A 12,368-nucleotide genomic window follows, 5' to 3' on the forward strand; every position below is an offset into this window, starting at 1 on the left:
CTCTGGATTTGGTGTTGCACATGCTCATCAGCTCTCCTGAAACCATTTCTGGGAGTCCTTCTTCCATATACTGGTTCAAAAAACATAGTCATTTTTTAATACAAAACTAATAACAGTAATCGTGTCTTTTTTGAAAAGGAAATGCTCCCAGATAGCTGGGTTTTTTTTCATGGAGATGACCGTGTATTTCATGAATACATCTTTTTCCCTTCATGAATCCCGAAGAATCCTATGCGGCACCATATGGCTTATGCTATAGTTTCCAATATTTTTCCTGGTAGCTAGACTTCAATATAACTGTGATTTACCAGAAACTAAATACTTTCTTCAAAATGACTTAAAATTCAGTTACAGGTCTGTCATCACTTTAAATGGCTCAGTTTTAGTTTCTCTCTGTAGATAGGTACTGAAGTGACATCAGTCTAGTAATAGACTGAAGAGATCCTATGGGAGAATGACTGACCTTGAGAAATTAAAAAAGCAAAGTATAAGTCTATGTAATTAGAACAGCAAAGTGTAAGCCTGCTGCTCTAGTGAGGGCAAATGGCATATATGAAAATATTAAACAGCTGCTGGCAACGTGGTAGTGAAATATCAGATAATCCCAGTTCTGATCTCAGATGAATTCCAAAGGCATTGCTTCTGGAAGCACTCTTATCACTGGGAGGAACCATCTGAATTTTTCATATACCTTGATGGGTTATAAATTAGCTGTAATCACTCTGGAGAAAGACCTGTGCCTCACAGGGGAAAGCTCAATAAGAACATCTGCTCAATGTGCCATGGTGGTCAAAGAAGCAAAGAAGATAGCAGGTTGTATTAGGGGAAGTACATAGAATGGTACTGAGATTGCAGTATTACTGTTACATGTATAGATGCATTATCTTTATTTCTGTGCTTAATGCTTCAGGAATTTTAATGCTTCAGGAATTTTAATGCTTCAGAAATTCCAGTATTTCAGGAAATACAGGTATACAAGCTTGGTATTGACCATCTTTTGTTTGGTTTTAAGGTGAGAGATGACAGCTAGTTTTACTTTTATTTATACCCTTGTTTTTATTACATAAAAATAGTGCTTAAAGGTTGAACAGGTATTAACTCCCATAGCACTATCATAAATAAAAGTGAGAGAAAATCTATATATGAGGTCATCCTGTCTTAAATAAAGATCCAAGTACAAAGCACATTATTTGAACTGTAAGAGGATTTTTCTTATGAAGAAAGCTTGAAACAATAGGAAAAGTTTGCATTATTGAGTGTACAGAGGAGTTGTGGCCATAATGTAAAAAAACAGAAGGTGGAGCAGTGGAGAGAGCTCAGCCTCTTTCCTACTCTCTTAGGAGGACTGAGGGATGCTCAGTGAAGTGAAAACGAATGCCAAAATTACATAGGAAGCTGTTTTGCACCCCCACCCCCCCCGCATCATTTTAACCTTTGAAACTCGCCTGCCACAGTGGGGGCAGGCAGTGGTGAAGTGGCACTTGTGGCAGTCAAGGTGGTTCTCCAGGTTTTTGTAAAGAGCCTGCAGAAAGGCTAAAGAGATTAACACTGCTACCCTGCTGCCTGCCCAGGACTCTCTAATTCCTCCCTGGGTTTCTGGTGTTGTCAGGAGATCTCAGTGCATGGGGCTGCTGGAATGTACATCAGCCTAGAGTACTCCAAAATGGCATCGGCTCATGAATCAGTCTTCTCTTTTTCTTTTTTTTTTGGAAGAAAAAGGTTTTTATAATACACACAGGAAAATATACTAATTAAAACAGAAACAGCCGGTGTTTGCCTAAAATGAAAGAAGAGCTTTTTCTTGGTAAATGTCTTACTTTCCTTGGAGCGGGGAAATCAGAATGACCTGACATTTGACTGATGACATTGTTGTCCACATGAAAGGGAGGGAGTCAGCTCCCTTCATGATAAAACTCTCTGCTGTCTCTCGTTTCCTGTTAACTCCATACACACGGTTTAGACTTTCAGGGAATACAGTTCCCCTCCTGCTGTTTTTGCAGTGGTGAATGTCTCAGAAAAAGTAGAGGAGATTCAGCTTAATAAGGCTCTTGCCACTATTAAAAAGTGATGTCAAGCCTAGGGATAATGAGAAATATTTATACGGCTTTTCAGAATGTTGTGAGGATTATCCATCCTCAGCCATAACAAGGCTGAATATTACAGTATTTAGGTATATGGTGCATGATGTTTTCCATGGTACCTGTTACTGAGTGCTTGTTTTGGGGCTATTTCTTAGTATATGTTTAAGTCTATATCTTAATATATGTTTTGTTGTTAGCATATTACCTGGAATATTGGCAAGGTACTTAAGGGGGTGATTTGAGCGAAGACTATTCTGTTGCTCAAACCTTCTGCATCACACTTAAATGTATATTTCTACACACAGTTAATTCCTTGGAAAACATTCACCCCTGTTATCAAGAGCTGGTCACTGGGTGACACTAAATACTTCACTCTGAGGCCTGTGCTAGGAAGGGGAGGAAGAGTAATGCTGCAGAGAACAGGTGTGGCAGAATTGTGTACTCATATACTAAGAATAAAAGCTGAATTTGTAAGTAATTGTTTTGCAATATAGAGAGGAAAAGTGTAAACTGTTCCCTTCTGTATCATTCAGGAGCATCCCATTATGGTGGAGACGACTCTGTATAATCATGAGCGTTTTTCATCTGGCCAGGGAAAGCTTTGTTCTTTCCCTTAAATTGTGCGTCTCTGCCATCCCAGTAGGTATTGGCAAGGATAAGAGGTGGCAACTGCACGTCCCATGGGAACTGAGTTCATCTCAGCTGGTTGTAGCCTTGGACTTGCTCCATCTTCACTGCAGAAGGAACCAAAAGCCAGATACCCAGTGTTGCTTACATTTCTGGAACCCTTCATCTTACACAAATTCCTTTCATTGCGCTTATCTTGGTGGGGTGGAGGGGAAGAGAAGGTTGCTTTCTGCTGTTTCTCCTAATCTGGTGATTTTCAGTGACCTGTTTTTGTGAAGATAGTATAGTTTCTTTCTGAAAGACTTCTGACTAAAATGCAGCTGAAGTTCTTCCGTGGTCTCAGTTTCCCAAGTGAAAAAAGATTAGAAGCTCACTCAAGACTTTCCAGCGTTGCTGTGCGTCATCACAATGTGCTTGATACTCTGTAGAAGACCTCGTAGAGTAGTGGCAATGTATCTTTTCTTGCCAGCACTGTCAGAAACCAAAGAGATCCTAATGAAGATACCAGATAAAGACCTGGGGGTGGGGAGGAGGTCAGGCAGGGGCAAGAACATGCCAGTTTACAGAACAAGTGGCAAACGCTAGAGGCAAAATGTTTCTTTGATGTTTCAAAGTGAGTGAAGAAATCAACGTTAAGTGATCACATTGAGACAAGTTTGTTATACCTTTATCTATTTTAAACAAGCAGTTTTGTGCCCTTAACAAAGGAAGGATGAAATCAGTATTTAAAAATGTTTATTGGATCGTACATGGTAGGTTGTGCACGGAAGGCAATCGTATCAATAGTAAGAAGCAACTAGTGTAATCTGAAGATCAGAAGCTCTCTTGGGCAGATAAGATAGCGCTGACACTTCATGGCAAATGTAGTATCATGCTAACTGTCAGTTGCAACAAATTCAATTACTTTGAATTTGTCATGCCAGGATGACATTAAAAGTACTGCTAGCCTGTAAGTCTGAAAATGTTTACAACATTGAAAAACTGATACTCAAAAAAGTCAGTCAAGTGATATAAAATGAAGTCACTAAGCTCCTATGTATATGAAGGCTGATTTTCCATGAAAAAGTGTTGTTTTCAGTTTATAAAAGGGACATTGCAAATTAGGAGGGTTTAAGTGTTACAGGGGAAGAAACTAAATGAGAGTGGAAAACCTACTTACGTACTATTTCAAAGGCAAAAAAGTGTATTTTAAAATTGACCCAATGAAAAAAGTCATAGATGCAGTAAATTAACTGTCCCAAACTACCATTAACTAAAAAAAGCATGATATTAATATTTCCTCACTTGAGGTGAAAGCTAAAGCTTACTCTGGATCTATGAATTAGGAAAAAAGGTGAAAGATTGCAAATAGTCAGGATGCCTGAAGTTTTACAGGAAAAAAAGTTTAGGAAATGTAAGTAACAATTGATGAATGCTATTTTTTGTATTAGCAAAGGAATCTAATTGATATGTTCGCTCCAAGACCCCCTGATTTCACCTGTTCATTATTCAGTCAGGGTCTGAACAGAAAGGCCAAAATTCTCCAGACCTGTGGAAGCTTCCAACTCCAGCATGTCGGAGATGCGCGCTCCAGATGTGCTGCATAAGTATGTCTTTAATTTCGGTCAGAATTGACTGATTGCTCAGCTTTGTGTGCAGCAACCCAGCTGTCAGCGTACAGGAAGACCACTGAAGTCAGTTCAGAAATAATCTCGGTTCACTCAGCCAGACTAGATATCAGCTGTGTTCTGAAGTGAGAAGTTAATAAAATTATTTCAGTGGTACTTGAAGCAGTGCTTTTGGTGTGCACAGATTCAGTGGTTCCTGCCAGGCTCAGGCAGGTTTGCTCCACAATGGAGCAATCACAGCTCAGTGAGCGTATGACAAATACACAAGGACAATAGTTACGGAATATCTTGCCAGATGTTGCAAAATACAGTAAACGGAAGATAAAAATTGCTCAGGATTTATTCAGATCTGTATCTTCTCCATTTAGTGGTTTTAGTGGGTATGTTTGTACCGTTAATGTATGTCTACTTCTAATAAAGAGACTGACACGCTTCCATTCCAAAATCAGTGTTTCCTTAATTAAGAAATATTTTAATTATTATTAATCTCTGTTTCTGAGGGAGAAATAAACATGCTGTGGTCCCATTTGTTCCGTAGCTAAGTTATTGATGCTGTGATTAAGATGTTAATTGATTTGGTGTGACAGTTGGCACAGAAGGCAGAGGCACTAAATGCTGCCTTTGCCGCAGTTCTCCCCAGCCAGTCCTCTGTGCTTGGAGAGATGGGTCGTAACCAGCAGCGAGTGAGCGTCAAGCTGGGGTGACTGGAGACAACCTCACCCACGGGCCAGTGGGACATGACAGACTGCACCTGAGGGTGCGGAGAGCTGGCCGATGTCCTTGCAGGGCGAGACATCTGTAACCTCTGGGAGGTCGTGGAGATCTGGAGAGGTCCCCAGTGACCGAAGAAAGGCAAATGTTGCATCCGTCTTCCAAAAAAGCAGTAAGGATGATGTGGGAAACTGCGCTGGTCAGGCTTGCTTCAGTCCCTGGGAAAACTGTGGAACATATTTCTGGGCATATGGAGGAGAAGGTTATTGGGAGCTGTCACCACGGGTTTACTGGGGGTAAATCACATCTGAACCCACCTGATGGCCTTCTCAAGAAATGACTGGTATGTGGATGGGGGAAGAGTAGTGGATGTATTGTACCTGGGCTGTAGCAAGGCTCTTGACACTGTCTCTGTTCTCACATCCAAGTTGGGCTATGATGATCTGGATGGATAGACAGCAGGACAGATAAAAAACTGGTTGGATGATGGGACTCAGAGGGCTGTGGTTGATAGGTCATATTGGCCTGGTAACAAGTGGGGCATCACTGGGCGGTGTTTGGGACCTCTCTTGTTTAGCATCTGTCTGGGTTTAACCCAGCCAGCAGCTCAGCCCAACCCAGCTGCTTGCCCACTCCCCCCAGTGGGATGGGGGAGAGAATCGGAGGGTAAAGGTGACAAAACTTGTGAGCTGGGATAGAGACAGTTTAATAGGTAAAGCAAAAGCCGCGCATGCAAGCAAAGCAAAGCAAGGAATTCCTTCACTCCTTCTCATGGGCAGGCAGGTGTTCAGCCATCTCCAGGAAAGCAGGGCTCCATCACGCCTAACGGTGACTTGGGAAGACAAACGCCATCACTCCAAACGTCCCCCCTTCCTCATTCTTCCTTCCAGCTTTTATTGCTGAGCATGACATCATATGGTGTGGGACATCCCTGTGGTCATTGGGGTCAGCTGTCCCAGCCGTGTCCCCGCCCAGCTTCTTGTGCACCCCCAGCCCACTCGCTGGTGGGGTGGGGTGAGGAGCAGAAAAGGCCTTGGCTCTGTGTAAGCAATTTCATCAATATCTAAAGCATCCTTGTGTTATCAACACTGTTTTCATCACAAATCCAAAACATAGCTACATACATAAGCTACTAAACCATACAAGGTACTATGAAAAAAATGAATTGTATCCCAACCCAAACCAGTACACATCTTTATCAGTAGCCTGCAAGAGATCAGAGAGTCCTTGCCCATCAAGTTTTCACATGGCACCGAAGAGGGGGAAATGAGGTGATATAGAATCCACGAGTCCCTAAAATAAAAATCAAGATCACAACTGAGAAGTTTTTTTCTCCCTTTTTCCTAACTCTGCTAGTATAACTGAGGTATTTAATACACTGGACTTGATGTGATTTTTCCGTGGAGTAGACATTTGAGTTTATTTACAGGTCATCTACCAATAATTCCAAATAGAAGCAGAGATGAAAAAAGCCCTCTGTGGATTGCTCTTCACAGAAAGCTTAGGAAGCAAGCTTAAGCCTCATCTCTACTTTGAAATTCTTAATTTAAAAAAAAAGAAAAATCAAAGCAAGGCTATCTTTTGTAGCTGATAATTTCCTCTTTCAGCAAGAGATCAATGCCCCAACATGATGGCAAATGACCCTCTGTCATTAGAAGTATCATCTTTTTCTTATTATCAGGTCAGTTCCTGTAAGAATAGAGAGAAAGCTTCATTTCACGTGCATGCTGTACTATAGCAACAGATAATCTATATGCACTTTCAGCTACTTGGTTGTGGGTTTCAGCTAAGTGTTGAATTGTGTACTTTCTAATCTGAATGATGCTTTATGTTTTTCAAAGCTTTCCACCTTCCATTCAGAGTGTCACATTTAAGAGACAGGTGACAAGGGCATAACTGGGAGTCTGATCAGCCAGCCTGATGGGAATAGACTTTGTGAACATAGGTGCACCAGGACCAAATGTTTAAATCTTAATCTGTACTTAACACATAAAAATTTAATTAATTTGTTGGTCTTTGCGGGATTTCATTACCTTTTTTTCTGCCTTTTATTTTGGGATGGTTTCATTGTGCATAACTTCGTCTCAGTGGAAGATTTTCAGGACTCTGCATTTTCTCTCCTCTTCTTGGATTCTACTTTGAAGATGTGTACGGATCTTGGTATCTGAGATACCGAAGGCAAACTCAGTTTGTTAAAATGCCAGTAAAGCTGATTATAATGCCTGTAGGTTGCACAAAGCGCCATAAATGGGGCAATCTCTTGGATGCCCTAGCACTGAAAAATCTTGGATGGGCTATTTATCTGTCAAACCGAAACCTTCCAAATAGATCTTCATTTGGCAAATCATCCAGAACTGGTCCCAGCTCCTGAGTGGGAGCACAGATGTCATAATTCATCCTGACCTAAACACCTGTCAGACTGCACTGTGCTGGCCTCTCAGGCACCGACAAATTATGACCCTGCTAGGAGCACACTGGGATATTTTAACGTACTTTTTATAGCTGTAAAATAGTTAATGACTTCAGTATATAACAGATAAGGGATTTTTTATTTTTTTTTTTTTTTTAGTTGGCAGATTGCCATCTTCCCCTTTCCCCTTTGGCTCTGTGATTCTACATTTGAAGCATGTTGCTTCCCAAACAGATAACCCTATCAAAAAGTGAGTAGGCATCTAGCTAATCGGAGCACAAAGGGTCTTTGCCTGTAACTAAGAGGCTATGGTTCATCTCACATCATTGTTTTTAAAAATTTAATTTGACAGTTGTAGTGTGTAACGAGCGAACTAAACTGAACGTTTCAAGACTCACATCAAGATAATCTTTCATTTTAAAGACAGGGAAGTCCAGTGGCTACATCAGGGGGTTACGACTTGGGAGATTCAGCTTCAAGGTCTCACGCTGAAGTAGGCTGAACACCTCTGAGCTTGGGCAGTTCACACAGGTCAGGCTTTTCTAAGGGTATAACTCAACTGGAAATACTGGGAGTTAAGCTTCTGCATATCTCTGAGGATTTGGGTCCAAGTGCCCCCAAAATCACACATCCTCTTTAAGCAGAAAAGTTTTGTGATCTGACCATTGTTTCCACTGAAGTAGGGCAGGGATTGAATCCATGTCTTCAGAAGTACCTTAATTCTTCCCTTTAAGCTAGTAGCAGACAGAATCATGAGCAAGGCAGGAGACAGCAAGGCCAGGCAGTGTGCTAACCACCAAGGACCCACCATATCCATCCAGACTGGTCTGAGGCCATGGGGCCAGTCCGAGATAAAGTTGGGAAGTCCTGTGAGCAAGGTGAGGATGTGAGGCAGAAGGCTGGGCACCGGCATGCCTACATTACAGTTCTAGCAAGGACCAAATGCAGAAGAAGTCTGAGCTGAAATGCAGCTCCTGCCAGGGGTGGTGGCCCCAGATGGGGTGTCCCGGAGGGCTTTCTGGCAGCACAGCTGTTTTCATAGCAGCCTGATCCCAGGTTATGCAGCTGTGCCGTATTGGAGCCAATTTGAACGCAGGCAGCTAAGACCCCAGGAGGGGATGTGGGGGAAGAGATTGCTCTCAGGCCCTCTATTAAAAAACAGGTCTTAATCTTCCTGTATCTCTAAACCGTGGAAAATGTATAACATCTCCAGTAGTGTTAGGAAGGTAAACTCATTAAATACTATTTGGGGAGTTGTAGGCATAATATGTAATGAGATTCACATTAATAGTGGAGTCACTGGCAGTTGCCTGTATTCCTCTGTTATTTATTATTGGGATGGGTCTTAACAGTAAGCACAGGACTAGTATTTCTTGGTATTGCCCAGGTATATCTACCTGGACTTTTGTAAGGCCTTTGATAGAGTCCCCCACAACATTCTTACCTCTAAATTGGAGAGAAATGGGTTTGATGGGTGGACTGTTAAATGGATAAGGAATTGACTGGATGACCATGTCCAAAGAGTTACAGCCAATGGGTCAGTGTCCAAGTGGAAACCAGTAATGAGTGGTGTCCCTCAAGGGTCCGTCCTGGGACCAGTAGTATTTATCTTCATCAGTGACACAGACAGTGGGATCGAGTGCACCCTCAGCAAGTTTGCAGATGACACCAGGCTGAGTGGTGCAGTTGATATGCTAGAGGGAAGGGATGCCATCCAGAGGGACCTGACAGGCTTGAGGACTTGGGCCCATGTGAACCTCATGAGGTTCAACAAGGCCAAGTGCAAGGTCCTGCACCTGGGTCAGGGCAGTCCCCAATACCAGTACAGACTGGGGGATGAAAAGATTGAGAGCAGCCCTGCAGAAAAGGATTGGGGATACTGGTGGGTGAAAAGCTGGACATGAGCTGGCAATGTGTGCTCGCAGCCCAGAAGGCCAACTGTATCCTGGGCTGCATCAAAAGAAGGGTGGCCAGCAGGTCGAGGGAGGTGATTCTGCCCCTCTGCTCTGCTCTATGAGACCCCCCCTGCAGTATTGCACACAGCTCTGGGGTCCCCAGCACAGGAAAGACATGGACCTGTTGGAGCGGGTCCAGAGGAGGGCCACAGAAATGGTCAGAGAGCTGGAACACCTCTGCTGTGAGGAAAGGCTGAGAGAGTTGGGGTTGCTCAGCCTGGAGGAGAGAAGGCTCTGGGGAGACCTTATTGCAGCCTTTCAGTACTTGCAGGGGGCTTATAAGAAAGATGGGGACAAACTTTTTAGTAGGGCCTGCAGCGATAGGAGAAGGGGTAATGGTTTTAAACTGAAAGATAGGAGGTTTAGACTGGACATAAGGAAGAAATGTTTTGTGATGACTGTGGAGAGATACTGGAGCAGGTTGTCCAGAGAATCTGTGGATGCACCATCATGGGGAGTGTTCAAGGCCAGGTTGGGGCTTGAGTAACCTGGTCTAGTGAAAGATGTCTCTGCCCATAGCAGGGGGGGTTGGACTAGATGATTAAAGGACCCTTCAACCAAACCACTCTATGATTCTATCATTCTATATATCTTTCTTGCTAATTCTGCCAGTAGGATTCCAGAAGCTCTGTGACTGGGGGAGAGAGTCGTTTTGTTTTGTTGAGCTGCCTGTAGTACCAAAAAGGTAATTAATAAGGGTTAAAGTGAACTAAAGCAAATGGAATAGAAAAGGATAAGCCTTGGCACAAAATATATTCTGTGTCTGAGATTTTATGTACAGAGTTTAAGACTAGGAAGATTTTTATAGCTGATTTGCCAAAACTGATGCTATGTATATGTAATACAATTACAGAAATAATCTCGACACAAATGCAAACTGAGGAATGTCATTATTATGAAGCTCAATATGAAATTTTACTTATCAGAGAACTTATCTCTCCTTGAAAGTCTTTCTCTTTCCTTTCTTATGCTTTTAATATGGAACTATTTAAAAATAAAATTCAGGTCCTAATTTTTTAAGGACTAAATCCTAGGCAGACAGTGCAAAAAGAAAGATGTGCAACTGAGTCACATTTCTGAGTAATAGAGTCTTACTTCTAAATGCTAATGTCATCCTCCTAGGTAGGCTTGGTCCAGGTATGTTTGCAATTTGACCAGAAATGGTGAATGCGTTCTCCAGGATGGTGGATCTGTTATGCAAGGAAGAATGACTGTTTAGCTAATTGAAGCAAAAGTAGCTTTTTAGTTACTTTTCGGAAGACAAGGGCAGGCTCAGTGTAGTTGTGCCTGTAATCACAGCAATTGTCTCAGACCTGTGACAGTAGACACAGCGCACAGCGAGTGGCATGGCATCCGCAGGATCAAGCAGACAAATAATAAGGAGTGGGTAAGTGGGAATGCAGCCCAGAATCACAAGAGAGATGATAATAACACATCACAATTGAGGTAAATCAGATATGTGCAGGAGGAAGCTCAGCTTATTCAAGCATGAATAGGATAAAAGTCATGTTGCTGTTCCACATCTAAGGCTGCTGCACAGACAGTGCACATTTCCTTGGTTGTCGTGCATGCCTGTCAGTTCCTGAGTGTTTTATTCTCATTGCTGTAGGTGCAGCGATGAGACTTGGCCTATTTGGAATGAGCAGACGTTGGTTTATGCTATAATCTTCATTCTGGTGCTGTGTGAACTGCCCATCCTTCCAGTGGGTACTGGGGTCCTTGCGCCATCAGCCTATCAATCACATCAGGTTAGAGTTGCATCGTTTGAGCATGTAAAGTCTCCCAAAGGGATAAAAACTGTTGTAGCTAGAGAAGTCAGTGACTGCAGCTGAAAACACAAAAGCTGAAAGGCAGTGAGATTTTTTCCTGGTTAGTCTGTGTAAAATTATGACTGGCCCCCTGAACAGAAAACAGGCACTGCCTGCATTTCTCTTCCTACCGGAAGGAGAAGGAATAAAAATTGTCCTGGCTCTGATTTTCTTGATGGCCACAGGAAGAGTTATCTTAAATGTGATTTTTCTAGGCACATCTTCTTTTGCTCCTGAAAATTTTGCTCAGAAAGATTTAAGGTCTTCATCAATTTGTCCACAATTGCTCCATGCCTGGTAGCCCTAAAAAGTCAATTAGATTGTGTGCAGACTAATAATGTTTGAGGCTTCCAAATGTCTAAACAAGTCAGAACTGCATGTCTGTTCTGTAGTATGGCCACCTACGAAGAACACAAAACTTCTGGCAGTCGCCACTGCAGTAACTGTAACAGGCTCAGAAAATGTCGGGTTTGCTTCACTGTTTGGTTCACAGTGAACACAGTTGTACAGGGCACACTCTGTAGGTCTGGTAGGTCTGAAGGACAGCAATGCACGGGCCCTGAGCATTTCTGAGGGAGTGGTGTAAGAGCTTTGTTTGCAGAGTTTTTGTCTTCTGCAACTGCGCCATTTGTAGACTTCAGGCTTTTTCCGCAAGGCATGAGCAGTTTCATTCACAAGGGAATTCCATTAATAGCTGAGTTATCTCGGCGGTAATTCAGAGATATTAAGGGTCACAAAGACCTGTTTGTACGCTTTGGCCTACCTCTCTGTAAAGGCAGGGTTAAGCCCATTGTACAACCACTTCAGTTTTGTCTATCCAGCTTTATTTTTCTCAGCCTATAGGACTTCTGTTACACCCGGGGGAGTGCTCCATGGCGTGATGCGTTCCACTTTTAGGAGTTTATCCAGACACTTGGCTTAGATTTTCCTTTCTTAATTTTCATGTCATTACTTTTGGCTATTCTCCTTTATGCTACCTGAGATATCTCTTTTCGCTGCTTAGTTTTCATATCCTTCAGCTATTTGTTAATGGTTATCTTGATGCCTTTTAAGCATTCCACAGCCAGGCCATGTTCATTTAGATCTTTTCATCTTTCTTCATAAGTCAATGCCTCCAGCCCACTTTAATCATATCAGTGGCTTTGCACTGACCTCTCTCCAATTTACAA

Source organism: Mycteria americana, chromosome Z, assembly GCF_035582795.1.
Source record: "Mycteria americana isolate JAX WOST 10 ecotype Jacksonville Zoo and Gardens chromosome Z, USCA_MyAme_1.0, whole genome shotgun sequence".
Taxonomy (NCBI): domain Eukaryota; kingdom Metazoa; phylum Chordata; class Aves; order Ciconiiformes; family Ciconiidae; genus Mycteria; species Mycteria americana.